Raw genomic sequence first — 15,129 nt, 5'->3', positions numbered from 1 at the left:
CGATCTTTCCTGTAGAGTCACAATTGTTTTAATCCTATATTAATTTGTAGGATTACCTGATGAATTTCTACTCCATTAGACAATAAACTCAGTGAGGCCAGAGATAATATTTACTTTGCTCACCATTGCATCATTTAAACCTTAGTTTCCCATCTTTAAAATGTGAAGAATATTAAACATTCTCTACATGACTAGGATGTGGATATAGTTAGGCTAGCATCAAACTAGAATTTGAAATATAAGAAAGCAGGAACTTCAAATTATTCACTGTTGTATCCCTAGTGCCTAGCACAGCACATGATACATAGTAGATGCTCAATAAATACTTACCTGGATGAATGAAACCAATACAGCAGGGCACCAATTCTCTTGACTTCCATCCAGTGTTCTTCCCAATCTACCATAACTACCCATACCAGATGTTCAACATGTTATAGTTATTATAATAAAGGCCTATGCATATGCATTATTATCTCTGCTTTACTCAAAAAAAGTAAAGCTTGGCAAGGTGAAGTATCTCATGCAATTTAAATAGCTGGGATGTGATGGAATCAGAATTAAATTCCAGGTCTTCCTGTTTCAACAATCTGAGTGCTTTCTCCAACTCCATGATGCCTGTTAGGGTATTAAGTCATACAATATTTAATGCATAAACCCTCTTAGGTGTATGTGCATTTGAAAGTCCTCTCAACCTCCCTGCTGGCAAAGACAAACAAAACAAACAAAGTAATGATTTTAGTGGTAAAAGCTCAGGCAAAGTGACAAGCCCAATGACTATAATATTTGTAGGCAGCCACCTGTCAGCTGCCTCCCAAATCATACCACGTAGTTACCTGCCAACTTATTCTATGACCATGTACATTATCTGTCTCCAGCAAAAGTCTTGATCCCACAGGGAATGGAAGACATAATTCCAAAGAGCTTATCTTCTCAGTATGGCCTGAGCATGACAGTAGAAGCAGCATGGAATAATGGAAAAAGCATGACCATTGCAGCCACACAGATCTGGGCAAGACACTTTAGCTCTCTGTACCTCGATTTTCTTATCTAAAAAATTAAGGCAATGATACTTGGGGTTTAGGAAATGATTAAATGGGACAGTACATATAAAATGTCTGCAGCATAGTGAGCACATAACTCAATTGTTATTAGTTGCCTTCTGCTTCTCCCATATCCAGAATCCACCACCTATGGATTCTTTGAAGACTCTCTGAAAAATGCATCAAAAGGAGCAAGCAATGCACCATACCCCCCATTCCAGTCAAGATGGCAAAGTAAATAAACACTGTGCTCACCTTCTTTCAGGACCACATCCACTACAACTACACTGCAGAGCAACCATCACTGGAAATCACTTGAAGTCTAGCTGAACCAAAGCCCTACAACTACATACACAAGAAGCCACCTAGAGATTGGTAGGAGGAGCAGAGACACAGAATGGGCTGGTTGCACAACTGCGTGTGACCATTAAAAATCAGGAGGGATATCTTGGCTACAAAGTTTCCCCCCTTCCTCGAGCAAGGGGTCCCAGCCCTACAGCAGGCTCCCCAGCCCAGGGTATCAGTGCTGGGAGAGAAGTCCCCATTACATCTGGTTGTGAAAACCAGTGGAGATTACGGCTCCAGTCCCAGGTGCTCCTCTTAAAAGGACCATGCATGGACTTACTCGCTGATGGACTCATTCACTCTGATCTCCAGTTTTGGGGCAATGGCTCAAAACGTGACAGGGACATAAGGGGAGAAACTAAATTGTCTGGCTTCAGGATGAGGGCTGGCAGGGCAGCGTTCTCCCATAGAGCTGGCAGAAGCCATTGTTTCTTTGTTAAGCCCTCCCCTCTCCCTGGGTTCAGACACAGGCAGATACCACATCTGAGTCTCCATCAACCTAGCTGTCACCTTTCATCTGCCCCACCCTAGTGATTCCCGGAGACCCCAACACACCAAACTTTTGGGCACACCCAAGCCACTTTCAGTGGCTTTTCCACACAAATAACTTGTCTTAGCCCACACTCCAGAAATTCACAAAATCCTTCAAAGGTTCACAAAACCCAAACAAGCAATATCTGGCTTCAGCATGTCCCATACATCTGGTTGAGCAGCCTTAAGCCTGGCACTAGTGACAGCCAGGCTCAGTTTGCAGATTGGACTCATGAGACACCTGTAAACCCAGTGAGGGTGCCAAACATCTGCAAATTGCTTTGTGGCTCATTCAAGGTGGTCCCAGGCAGAGCACAGGCTACAGCTAAACTTGGCCTGCAGTGAGTTCTCTCCCAGGAGGCCACAGGGCTGGCACACCTGGTGGCCAGCTTCCAACCAAGCCAGAGCATCATGCTGTCACGTCCAAGGATGACACAACAAAAGGGCAGACTAAGCAGGCACCAGAGCACCACTAAGTGAGTTCTGCTCCTTAAGGTCAGCCACTGAACGACAGCTCCTCCAATGTAGTCACAGCCAGTTCTCACAACCAATCGGCCAGAGGATGAATCCCTCCCACTGAGATACCGGCAGCAATCAAGTTTCAACTACAACAAGAGGGCAAACACAACCCACACAAAAAACACAACTGGAGCACCAAGCTCAGGTGACCAGGGAGACTGAACCAAGGCACCACAGGACAGGACACCTACTACAAAAGGCCACAGGAGACATAGCATCCCTACCTAGTACATAGAAACAAAGACAGGGAGGCAGCCAAAATGTGGAGGTAAAGAAACATGTCCCAAATGAAAAATAAGAACTAAGATCCAGAAAATAAAGTAAAACAAAACTAAACAAAATGGAGACAAGCAATCTACCAGATGCAGAGTTCCAAACACTGGTTATACGGATGATCAATGATCTCAAGGAGAACTTCAACACAGAGAAAGGAAACATAAAAACCGAGATAGAAAACATTGAAAAGAACCAGTCAAAAATAAAGAATACAATAATGGAAATGAAAAATACATTAGGGGCCGGCCAGGTGGCTCAGGCGGTTAGAGCTCCATGCTCCTAACTTCGAAGGCTGCCAGTTCGATTCGCACATGGGCCAGTGGGCTCTCAACCACAAGGTGGTCAGTTCAATTCCTCGAGTCCCACTAGGGATGGTGGGCAGCGCCCCCTGCAACTAAGATTGAACACGGCACCTTGAGCTGAGCTGACGCTGAGCTCCCAGATGGCTCAGTTGGTTGGAGCGCATCCTCTCAACCACAAGGTTGCCGGTTCGACTCCTGCAAGGGATGGTGGGCTGCGCCCCCTGCAACTAGCAACGGCAACTGGACCTGGAGCTAAGCTGCGCCTTCCACAACTAAGACTGAAAGGACAACAACTTGAAGCTGATCGAAACCCTCCGCAACTAAGACTGAAAGGACAACAACTTGACTTGAAAAAAAGTTCTGGAAGTACACACTGTTCCCCAATAAAGGCCTGTTCACCTTCCCCAATAAAAAAAAATCTTTAAAAAAAAAAAGAATACATTAGAGGGAATCAACAGTACATTAGATGAAGCAAACCAGCGATTTAGAAGACAATGTAGTAGAAAACACCCAAGCAGAACAGCAAAAAGAAAAAAAAAATCCAAAAACTAAAAAAATAAAAAAGGACAGTTAAAGAGGTGTCTGGGACAACATCAAGCATACCAATGTTTGCATAATAGGAGTACCAGAAGGAGGAGACAGAGAGAAAGGAATTGAAAACCTATTTGGAGCAACAATGATGAAAAACTTCCCTAACCTGGAGAAGGAAACACACATACACTCTCAGAAAGTGCAGAGTCCCAAACTTATCTTGTTTGGGAGGCCCACACCAAGACACATCATAATTAAAATACCAAAGGTTAAACACAAAAAGAGAATCTTTTTTTTTAAAGAGATTGTTTCTTTTTCTTTTTCTTTTTTTTATAAATTGCATTAGGGAATACAGGGGAAGAGTGTGTCTCTCCAGGGCCCATCAGCTCCAAGTCATTGTCCCTCAATATAGTTGTGGAGGGTGCAGCTCAGGGGCCCATGTGGGAATCGAACCGGCAACCCTGTCATTCAGAGCTCACGCTCTAACCAACTGAACTACCCGGCCGCCTCAAAAAGAGAATCTTAAAAGCAGCAACAGAAAAGCAGTTATTTACCTACAAAGGACCTCCCATTAGAGTATCAGCTGATTTCTCAAGAGAAACTCTTTGCAGGTGAGAAGGGATTGGCAGGAAATATTCAAAGTGATGGAAAGTGAGGACCTACAAGACCTACAACCAAGATGACTCCACCCAGCAAAGCTATCATTTAGAATTGAAGGACAGATAATGAGCTTCCTAGACAAGAAAAAGCTAAAGGAGTTCATCATTACCAAACCAGTATTACAAGAAATGTTACAGGGAAAATATTAGCGAATAGAATTCAACAATACATTAAAAAGATCATACACCATGATCAAGTGGGATTCATTCCTGGTATGCAAGGGTGGTTCAACAACCGCAAATCAATTAATGTGATACACCACATTAACAAAATAAAAAATGAAAATCATATGATCATATCAACAGATGCAGTAAAAGCATTTGACAAAATCCAGCAGGCATTTATGATAAAAACTCTTAAGAAAGTGGGAATAGAGGGACCATATCTCAACATGATAAAGGCCAGATAGGACAAACCCACAGCTAACATCATACTCAACGGGGAAAAGCTAAAATCATTCCCCTTAAGATCAGGAACAAGGCAAGGTTGCCCACTTTCTCCACTTCCATTAAATATAGTGCTGGAAGTTCTAGCCACAGCAATAGGACAAGAAAAAGAAATAGAAGGCATCCAAATCGGTGAGGAGGAAGTAAAATTGTCATTATACGCAGATGACATGATAGTATATATAGAGAACCCTAAGGACTCCACAAAAAAACTATTATAACTGATAAATGAATTAAATAATGTAGCAGGATACAAAATTAATATTCAGAAATTAGTTGCATTTGTATACACCAATAATAAAATATCAGAAAAAGAAATTAAGAAAACAATCCAATTTGCAATTGCTTCAAAGACTATAACCTGGGAATACATTTAACCAAAGAAGTAGAAGATCTGTACTCAGAAAATTAAAAGACACTGAAGAGAGAAATTAAAGAAGATACAAATAGATGGAAACATATACCATGCTCATGAAAAGGAAGAATTAATATCGTTAAAATGTCCATACCTCCTAAGGCAATATACAGATTCAATATAATTCCTATCAAACTACCAAGGACATTTTTCACAGAAATAGAACACAGAATCCTAAAATTTATATGGAATCATAAAAGACCCCGGATAGCTCGGCAATCTTGAGAAATAAGAACAAAGTGGGAGGTATAACTATACCTGACATCAAATTATACCACAAAGCTACAGTAACCAAAACAGCATGGTACTGGCATAAAAACAGACACATACATCAATGGAAGACAATAGAGAGCCCAGAAATAAATCCATGCATATATGGTCATTTAAACTACGACAATGGAAGCAAGAATTTACGGTGGGGTAAAGACAGCTTATTCAATAAATGGTGCTGGGAAACCAGGACAGACACATGCAAAAAAATGAAGCTGGACCACCTCCTTACATCATAAACAAAAATAAATTCAAAATGGCTTAAAGACTTAAATGTAAGATCTGAAACCATAAAATTCCTAGAAGAAATTATAGGAAGAAACTTTACAGACATTACCTGCAGTAAGATTTTTACTGATATATCCCCTCAAGCAAGGGAAGTAAGAGAAAAAATAAACATATGGGATTACATCAAACTAAAAAGGTTCTTCACAGAAAAGGAAACATCAATAAAACAAAAAGGGACCCCACTGAATGGGAGAAGATATTTGCCAATGATATATCCGATAAGGGGTTAATATTCAAAATTTATTATAAACTCACTCAACTCAATTAAAACAAAAACCCAAACAACCCAATTAAAAAATAGGCAGAGGACATGAAAAGACATTTTTCTAAAAAGGACATACAGATGGCAAACAGACATATGAAGAAATGCTCAACCTCACTAACCATCAGAGAAATGCAAATAAAAACCACAATGAGATACCACCTCACCCCAGTCAAAATGGCTATCATCAATAAATCAACAAACTACAAGTGCTGGTGAGGATGTGGAGAAAAGGGAACCCTTGTGTACTGTTGGTGGGACTGCAGATTGGTGCAGCCACTGTGGAAAACAGTATGGAGGTATCTCAAAAATCTGAAAATGGAACTACCTTATGACCCAGTAATTCCACTCCTAAGCATCTGTCCGGAGAAATCCAAAACTCTAATAGAAAAAAAATTATGCATCCCTATGTTTATTGCAGCACTATCCACAATAGCCAAGACATGAAAACAACCTAAATGCCCATCGGTAGATGACTGGATTAAGAAACTGGTACATTTATACAACGGAGTATTACGCAGCCATAAAGAAGAAGGAAATCTTACCATTTGCAACAATATGGATGGACCTAGAGAACATTATGTTAAGTGAAATAAGTCGGACAGAGAAAGACAAATACCATATGATCTCACTTATATGTGGAATCTAAAGAAAAAAATAAATGTATGAGCTAATCAGAAACAGTCTCAGAGACATAGAGGAAAAACTGAGGGTTGCTAGATGGGAGGGGGGTTGGGGATAAGGGGAAAAGTGAGGGGATTAGAAAGCACAGTTGGTAACCACAAGATTGCCACAGGGAAACAAAAGTCAATTTGGGGAATATAATCAATAATGTAAAGAGTTTGTAGGGTATCCAATGGACACTTGTCTCATTAGGGAGACCACCTCAGGGATGATGTAGATGCCTGATCACTGTACTGTACACCTGAAGCTGAAGTTGAATTATAATGAATGTCAGCTATAATTTTATATATGTATATATATAGTTACAACTATATACATATATTTACAAGAAGCGGAGTACAGCATTAGGAATAGAGAGTGGAAATGTAATGGCTGTGTGTGATGTCACAGGGGTAGTGGATGGGGGAAGGGGGTTGTGAGGGATATAAATGATAAATGTCTAACTATTACATTGTTTTGTGCACCTGAAACAAATTTTAAAAAACTGGAAACAAAAAAAAAGAAGAAAACAAAGATAAAAAATATGAATGATAAAATGGCAATAACTATGTATCTATCAATAAGTACTGGCTTTTTTTTTTACTTTGATACTTTTCATTTTCTTTTTTTAACTTACTTTTTAATTAAAATTTATTGGGGTGACAATGGTTAGTAAAATTACATAGGTTTCAAGTGTACAATTGTGCAATACACCATCTACACAGCACATTATGGTGTTCACCACCCAGAGTCAGTTCCCCTTCCATCACCAAATATTTGACCCTATTAACCCTCTTCTATAACACCCATCCCCCTTTACTTTCTGGTCACCACTAAGCTATTGTCTATGTCTATGAGTTTTTGCTTCATTTGTTTGTCTTGTTCCTTTGTTGCTTTCAATTTTATATCCCATATATCAGTGAAGTCATATGGTCCTCGACTTTTTCTGTCTGACTTATTTCGCTTAGCATAATAATCTCATGATCCATCCATGTTGCCACCAATGGCACTATTTCATCTTTTCTTATGCTAAAGTAGTATTCTATTGTGTATATATACCACATCTTCTTTATCTAACCATCTATCAACAAGTACTTTCAATGTAAATGGATTAAATGCTCCATTCAAAACATAGAGTGGCTGAATGGATAAGAGAACAAGTCCCATACATATGCTGCCTACAAGAGACTCACTTCAGATCAAAAGGCACATACAGACTGAAAGTAATGGGATGGGAAAAAGATGTTTCATGAAAATGGAAACAAAAAACAGATGAGGTAGCAATACTTATATGAGATAAAAAAGACTTTAAAACAAAAGCTGTAACAAGAGACAAAGAAGGACCCAGTAATCCTACTTCTGTCTTCCGAAGAAACCCAAAATGCTACTTCAAGGGGATGTGTGCAACATTGTTTACAAGGACAATGATGTGGAGGTAGCAGTAGATGGATAAAGGGTAGGTAGTATACACATACAGTGGAATATTGCTCAGCCATGGGAGGGAATGGGTTTTTGCCATCTGCGGCAGCATGGATGGACCTGGAGGATATTGTGCTGACTGGAGTATGTCTACAGATGCAATGTGATTTCCCCTATATGTGGAATCTAAAGAACAAAATAAACAAACAAATAAACAGAAACAAACTCATAGATACAGAGAACATTTTGATAGTTGCCAGATAGGAGGGTTTTTGGGGGTGAGTGAAAAAGGGGAAGGGATTAAGAAGTACAAATTGATTGTTACCCTGACTAGGGGAATATAGGGTATAGCTTAAGAAATATAGTCAATAATATTGTAATGACTATGTATGGTGTCAGATGGGTACTGGATTTATTGGGGTGATAGATGGGAGTGTGTTTGGGGGGCAGGGTGAAAAATGTGAAGGGATTAAGAAGTACAAATTGGTAATTACAAAGTAGTCATGGGGATGTAAAGTAAAGCATAGGAAATATAGTAAACAATATGGTAATAACTACGTATAGTGCCAGTTACGGACTAGACTAGTCAGGGGGATCACTTCTCAAATTATGTAAATGTCTAACCACTATGCTGTATACCTGAAATTAATATAACATAATACTGAATGTCAAAATAAAGAGAAAAAAAATACCCTGAAAGCAGCTTTTCATTTACAGGTAAGATCTTAACACTAAAACAAAAAATAAAAATAATCTAATAGTTGTTCTGCCTCTCTTTTGTTTAATACTGCTGTTTAAATAATCACTTCTAACATTTATATTGCATTTCATAACATTAGGCAGAGTCAGGACATCTGGCTTGTTTCACAGATGAAGAAATTAAGATGGAGAGGAGGTGGGATGTCCATCCCAATGTCACAGCGCTCTATGGGGGAGAGCTAGAACCGAAAACCAGGTTTCATAGTCCTTAGTTCATTCTTCTATAGGAATAATAATAACAGATTTATCAATTTACTTAAGCCTTGAACTCTCTAAAACGTTCTATATTTTAATAACATTTTGATAAAAAAAAACAGCTGATAAATCCTCTATTCATATCCTGTTTTCATATACCCTTTTACATATTGAAAAAAGAAAGCTACTCTGGAAGCATCCAAAGTGAGTGCAATGTGTAAAAGTGATATGTTTTTAAGTGCTAGATTTAAGTGTTAACTATGTATTCTTTCAGGGAAAAACAAGCATCCAATGTATAAGATGCTAGTTCATTTCACAGCAAAGGCAGTGAAAATTGGAATTACTATTTTAATAACCTTACTGTATCTGTAACCACAATATACAAATAAATGAAATCATCACATATAGAAAATATACATGTTCTATAAAGTCAATCAAAACATCATATAAAGATAAATTAAATCATTAATTTTAGAGGAGCTCTATGGTTATTTCTGAGCTTAAGAGAGAAAAGTTACCGCAATGTGGAAGATTCTGATTCATAGAAAAAAAAAATCACATAGAGAATCTCAGAAAATCTCTTAACTCTAAAATGGAACTTACCACTTCCAAAGGACCAGGTTTGCTTGTAAGAGGTATGATTTTTATAGAAAATAAAGGTTAGTAAGAAAACAATAAGAAACAAAAGCAATAGTGTTATTTATGCTGATTATCCAGCACCTGTGATTAGCTTCATACAAAAAATGCAGTATTTTCCCAAATTAATATATCAAATCAAAATAACTATTTTTTCCACAGAAAAATTTATGAGCCCATTTTTAAAAGGTGAAAAAAGTGGAACAATAATTATTCAAAACAAGTTACCCATACTACCTCCCCCACATTTAAGTTCCAGACTTACTATATAAGTGAATAATGTGTCCAATTATAATCAAATCTTCTGTAATACCACTGAAATCTGTCTCAGTGAACAGCTTCTTAGCTTAATGGATTTTAAATGACCTTAGAACTGAAGTCTTTATGTAGGAGGAGCTCTGCTTTATCCACCAAATTTGCATTCAAAGCAGTTCAGCATTCAAAGCTGCATTTGTCAAAAGATTCAGAGGAAATCACAAAGTTCATCTTAGTGATTTTCTTTCCCTTTTAATTAGTTCTTGATAAGCATTTCAGTATGCCAATGTTATTTTACTACATGACTCACCACACTGGGAATTAACAGATAATCCAAAGGTAAGTATGCAATTGCCAGGTCTATGTTGTTTCCTCAGAGTACACTATACATAGTACTTCACTGTTTTAAGTTTCAAATACCTTTAAGTATGAAAAGAGTCATAAATGGACAAAGAATTTGGAAACCTGGATTCTACTCTAGGCTCTCCCTCCCACAATCAGCTAGGTGACCTTGGGCAATTTCCTTAACATCTTTGGGCTTCAGTTTAAAATAATTTATTGAAAACACCCCAGAAGTCATCTAGTACAACCTTCAATTCCAAACAAAAACTGCCTTTTCATTTACCTTAAGGTTTCTCTGATTTCTAAAATCCGTGGTGCTGTAATTAAAATTCAGTGTCATGCATCTTTTTCTCCCATTGAAAGTTTATCAAATATTTTTTACATAACCAAACAAGATTTTATTTCAGCCCAGATGTAATTAAATAAAGTAACTCAGATCACCATCAAATTGTCCCTCATCCTTCAAGTCTCCACAGAGTTTTTATCCACCCCTCATTTAATCTCCATGCCCATGAGCTATGCAAAGTCATAAGAAGCCAGAATACTTTGAGGCTTTTCTAAAGTAGATGAAATGATGTCAGTGATTTATTCCAAAACTGGAATGAATTTAGATCTGATTCAGTCTACACACCACCTAATAATATAAAGGATAAAAAGTATCTTCCTTGTTTTGGAACACAGGTTCAAACTTGGTAACTTCTCTCAGATACCAAAGATATATTTTACACAACATATGTGAATAAACAAATAAAAAGCATGGAGTGTGAATGAAGAGGGGATTGTGGATACAGTCTTCTCTCCATTACTAACGTTATGTTTTATCTTAAGAGCTTTTTTGTTTTTTATTCATTTGCATAGTTAATGCTTCACCCTAAATTGAAGTTGGAAGGTGGGAAGAAACTGAGAATTGTTTAGGAGTTTAGTATCTGCTTTTCAGATGTCAGCTAGTTTGGTTCTTTCACAATCATTTTTGTCAGAAATCAATTATCAGGCCTATGTGAGGTATTTTATAATCAGAATTTGTTGACATGATGGTAAAAAAGGAGACCTAGATTTAAACCTTTCCTTTTCCTGTGATTGCAATTCCAATTAACTAATTTATCTTCTTCTATTAAAAGAAAAAAAAAAACTCTCCAAGAAGTTTTCTTCAAGCTTCCTGTTCCCTCCAAAATTTCTGGCCCTTGCAAATATTTCATTATTTTATACATTATAGTAAAATAGAAAGGTATAATTCAAAGAAATAGAATTATAATATCTTGAAATGGTAATTTGTAAACATGCAAACCATAAGTAAATATAGTTAATAAAATGCAGTTAGAAACAATAATGTATCATACCTCAGATATTAAAGTTGATTAGGTATGAACTTCCACCCTGATTTGATAGCTTAACCAGTGAAAGGATAGGCTGAACTTTGCTTCTTGGTGTGAAGAGAAAGACACTAAAAAGATAACTCATTTTAATATACTAAAAGTCCTATTTGATAATTTTCCAGTGACATCAATAGAAGTTGCCAATAATACTTGTGTGTTTGTACCTTACACTTATTACTCTGCCCCAGATACAAGGCATGTTGCAACTCCTAAGAAAAAGAAAATTGGGGAATAAACCTGATTGGTGCAGAGAAAGAAGGCTGGATAAGACTAATTGGAGCAGTCCCTCCCTAGCTGGAAGCTGGTCTACACCAAAATCAAGAAAAGGTATAAACCCACATATGAAGCAGGCCAGGATCAGTGTCACCCAAGGGGTGTAGAATAAAGAGGTATACCCAAGCCTCCGGGTGGGAAAGTTCTTCAGGACAGTTGGAATACATGGTGCTGAGAGCAGTCTACCGTCAGTTCCCTGGAAGGTGGCCAGCAGAAACTAGGCAAAAAGATTTAAGCCTGGGCCCCAATTTCAACAGAGACACGGAGGAAGAATTGAACTTCCAGATCAGAGCCAAAGTCCAATTAAACAACCAAAAGCAGATGGCAGGATAAGAGATAAAAGCGAAAGCCCGTGGATGGAAAAGGAGCCACATATTAAACCTGACAAGCTCAGGAGACTGAAAATAACCACATGAGATGGCGTGACCATAAAAAATTTATAACTCAGTGAGCCATGGTGGGAAGTCATGTCTTCAGCTTCCTTCCTAAAGTTAATCTGTGTCTTTAAGTGGGCCTGTCTGTGGTCTTTTTGCACCTAAAATGACATCCTTGGAATGTCAGTAATCCCTTTTTCCGGACCAGAGCAGGAAAGTACAGAATCCCTCATTATTATTCTTGTCCCTTGATTAACATCTCTATGAGAACTATTAACTATCCTGTACCCACCTATGTGAAAGAAGTACCTGTCACTCCAATCCCAGAGATTTCCCCCGCTTTGCTTTCTCCCACCCCCTTAATCTATCACCAGTGGATTTCATGTAACCTTCCTCCTTTGATTTTATGTATAAAATAAGGGGCACACCACCATTTCGGGGAGCATTTTCTCAGTCCGTTGAGATTTTGCTTCCCAGCAATTGTCGTCAGTTTGGCTCAGATAAACTTTTATAAACTTTCTCTTAAGCTGGATGTTTTTCATCGATAAACCTGATGCTTAGGAAGTCTCTCAGGATCCCAAATCAATTCCAGAGGCAAAACACACACTAGACTATTCCCAGACTTCTATCTGCTAAAATACAATGGTTCTCATTGAGCCAGGGCTGTCAAAACTGACTGCCCTGTCAAAACAGGGCTGTCAAAGACTTCCTAGGCTGACACCATGAAGTGAAGCTAGGATGGGCCTAGGATAGACAAGTATTATCCCTGGCCTCTCTAGCAGGAATATATATATATATATATATATATATATATATATATATATATATATATATATATATATATATATAGAGAGAGAGAGAGAGAGAGAGAGAGAGAGAGAGAGAGAGAGAGAGATTTACTTTATTTTATCCATTATCCCCCTGAGATAGCTAAGGAGATACTATTTCAGTTTTACAAATGGATATCACTCAATTTTCAATAGGTTAAGTTACTTTCCAAAAGTCAAAAATTCAAGAGAAATAAAATCTAAATGGACCTGACACCTAGTCTAGTATTTTTCCTGCAGACTCACGTTACTGTTGGGATTCTTCCTGATACCTCAGTAGTTGAAACAGTTGACTAGCAGGGATCATGATATTTATTTCATTGTGTAAAGCTCTATAACTCTGAAGGGAACCAAAGTTTTGCCACCCTGAAACTGCCTTTTTGGGATATTGATTTTTAAGCTGTTTCTTAAGAAACAAAAGACTCAGAAGCAACCTTCGATCCTCCCCCCTTTCCTGCCCAAGAGATTCAGACAGAAAGAACTGCTTCAAGAAGCAAATCTTAGGTAGTTGCCTCAGCCTGATTTGAATTAAGTATGGTAAATAGGAGGGCTTCAGGCAGGGGCCTGTCACCTAGATACTCCCTATGTCCCATTGTTTCTGAGTTGCTCAGCAAGAATTTTCCTGCCACGTATGTTCCACTCTTCCTCAACTACTTGTAATTCACCCATTCTCACTGAAATCTAAGACATCATTCCCCACTTTTTTCCTTTTTCCAAAATGTCATATATTTACCCTATGTTGCCTCACTGTATTTGGAATTTTCATGCATATGTGAATTCCCCATGAACATGTATTAAACTTTTATTTTCTCCTGTTAATCTGTCTTTATTCATTTGATTATCAGCCCAGTTAGAAGAACTTAGAAGGTGGGATGGAAAGTATTATTTTTTTTAGCCCCACGATGTCCCACTCTGTTGACCATCAAAACAGGAAATGGGTATTCCTGAACTGCTGTTCAAATGAGGCAGTCAGCAAAGGCAGTGTTTAATGTCCCAAAGTGTAATTTCCTTTGTAAGGTTAAAGGACATCAAAGAAGCTAAAACAAGAAAAATAAATATAAAAAATAAAGAAAAGACAATTGGCTATATACGTAGTTTATATGTATACACACATGGTTCTTAACAAAATTCTCTGGATTTAAGAACAACTTTAAAAATTCAGGCATATGTCAAACTTCTAAAGTTCTTAAGTTTCTTGTTCTGTTTTGTTTTCTATCATAACACCCCCAGAAAACTGACTTGAAAAGCTATTTGGTAGAGGTGGCACATTATACAGAAAAGCAGTGTCCTATAAGGATGACACTCTGTGAGACAGAGGACATCTAGACTGCCTGCTTTCCCTGAAATCCAATTTTCATTATTCTGAAACCAATTAATTTATGAACTCTGAATTCCCCTCCAGACAACCACAGATTCAACCCCAGGACACCAGAGCTGGGAGTCTCAGGAAACCTACATGAACTGGAAAATACAGTTAGCCACATTATGATCCAGTACCCAGAATTAACACCAAACAGGCTTAAACACAGACCCACCAATGGCAGAGGTCAGCAGTGCCAGACTCTGGTTTTTATTCGCTCACATTCATTCAACAGTTTACAGAGCAACAATGTGCCAAGCACTGCTCTAGATGCTGGGGGTACAAAGGTGAGTTAGATATGTGAATGGAAAAGGTTAAACCTGACAAACTCAGGAAACTGAAAATAACCACATAAGATGATGTGAATATAAAAAACAAAATCATAACTAAGGTGGGCCATGGCGGGAAGTCACATCTTCAGCCTGAAGCTTCCTTCATAGTCAATCTTCACCTTAAGTGAGCCTGTCTATTAGTCTTTTTGCGCATAAGATGACATCCTTGGAATGTCAGTAATCCCTCCCCCACACACACACCAGAGCAGGAAACTATAGAATCCCTCATTATTATTCTTGTCCCCTGATTACCATCTCTAGTGCTGTAAAAAGTGAACTATTAACTATCCTGTACCCACCTATGTGAAAGAAGTACCTGTCTCTCCAATTAATTTTTATCCAATCTCAGAGATTTCCCCGCTTTGCTTTCTCCCACTCCCTTAATCACCACCAGTGGATTTCATGTAACCCTCCTCCTTTGATTGTAATGTATAAA

At 38.1% G+C, this 15,129-nt stretch overlaps 1 protein-coding gene across 1 annotated transcript in view; it reads right to left on the bottom strand.

The window, feature by feature from the left end:
- IL13RA2 (interleukin 13 receptor subunit alpha 2) overlaps positions 1–9,894 on the bottom strand; it is a 69,417-nt gene extending 59,523 nt beyond the window's left edge. The window contains exon 1 of the mRNA XM_033114514.1: positions 9,823–9,894. The gene's annotated coding sequence lies outside the window, so the exon portion shown is untranslated. The remainder of the gene's footprint in view (positions 1–9,822) is intronic.
- Between the last annotated feature and the right edge of the window lie 5,235 nt (positions 9,895–15,129).

The sequence above is a fragment of the Rhinolophus ferrumequinum genome, chromosome X (genome assembly GCF_004115265.2).
Source record: "Rhinolophus ferrumequinum isolate MPI-CBG mRhiFer1 chromosome X, mRhiFer1_v1.p, whole genome shotgun sequence".
Lineage (NCBI taxonomy): Eukaryota > Metazoa > Chordata > Mammalia > Chiroptera > Rhinolophidae > Rhinolophus > Rhinolophus ferrumequinum.
This window is presented reverse-complemented; position numbering and strand designations above follow the sequence as displayed.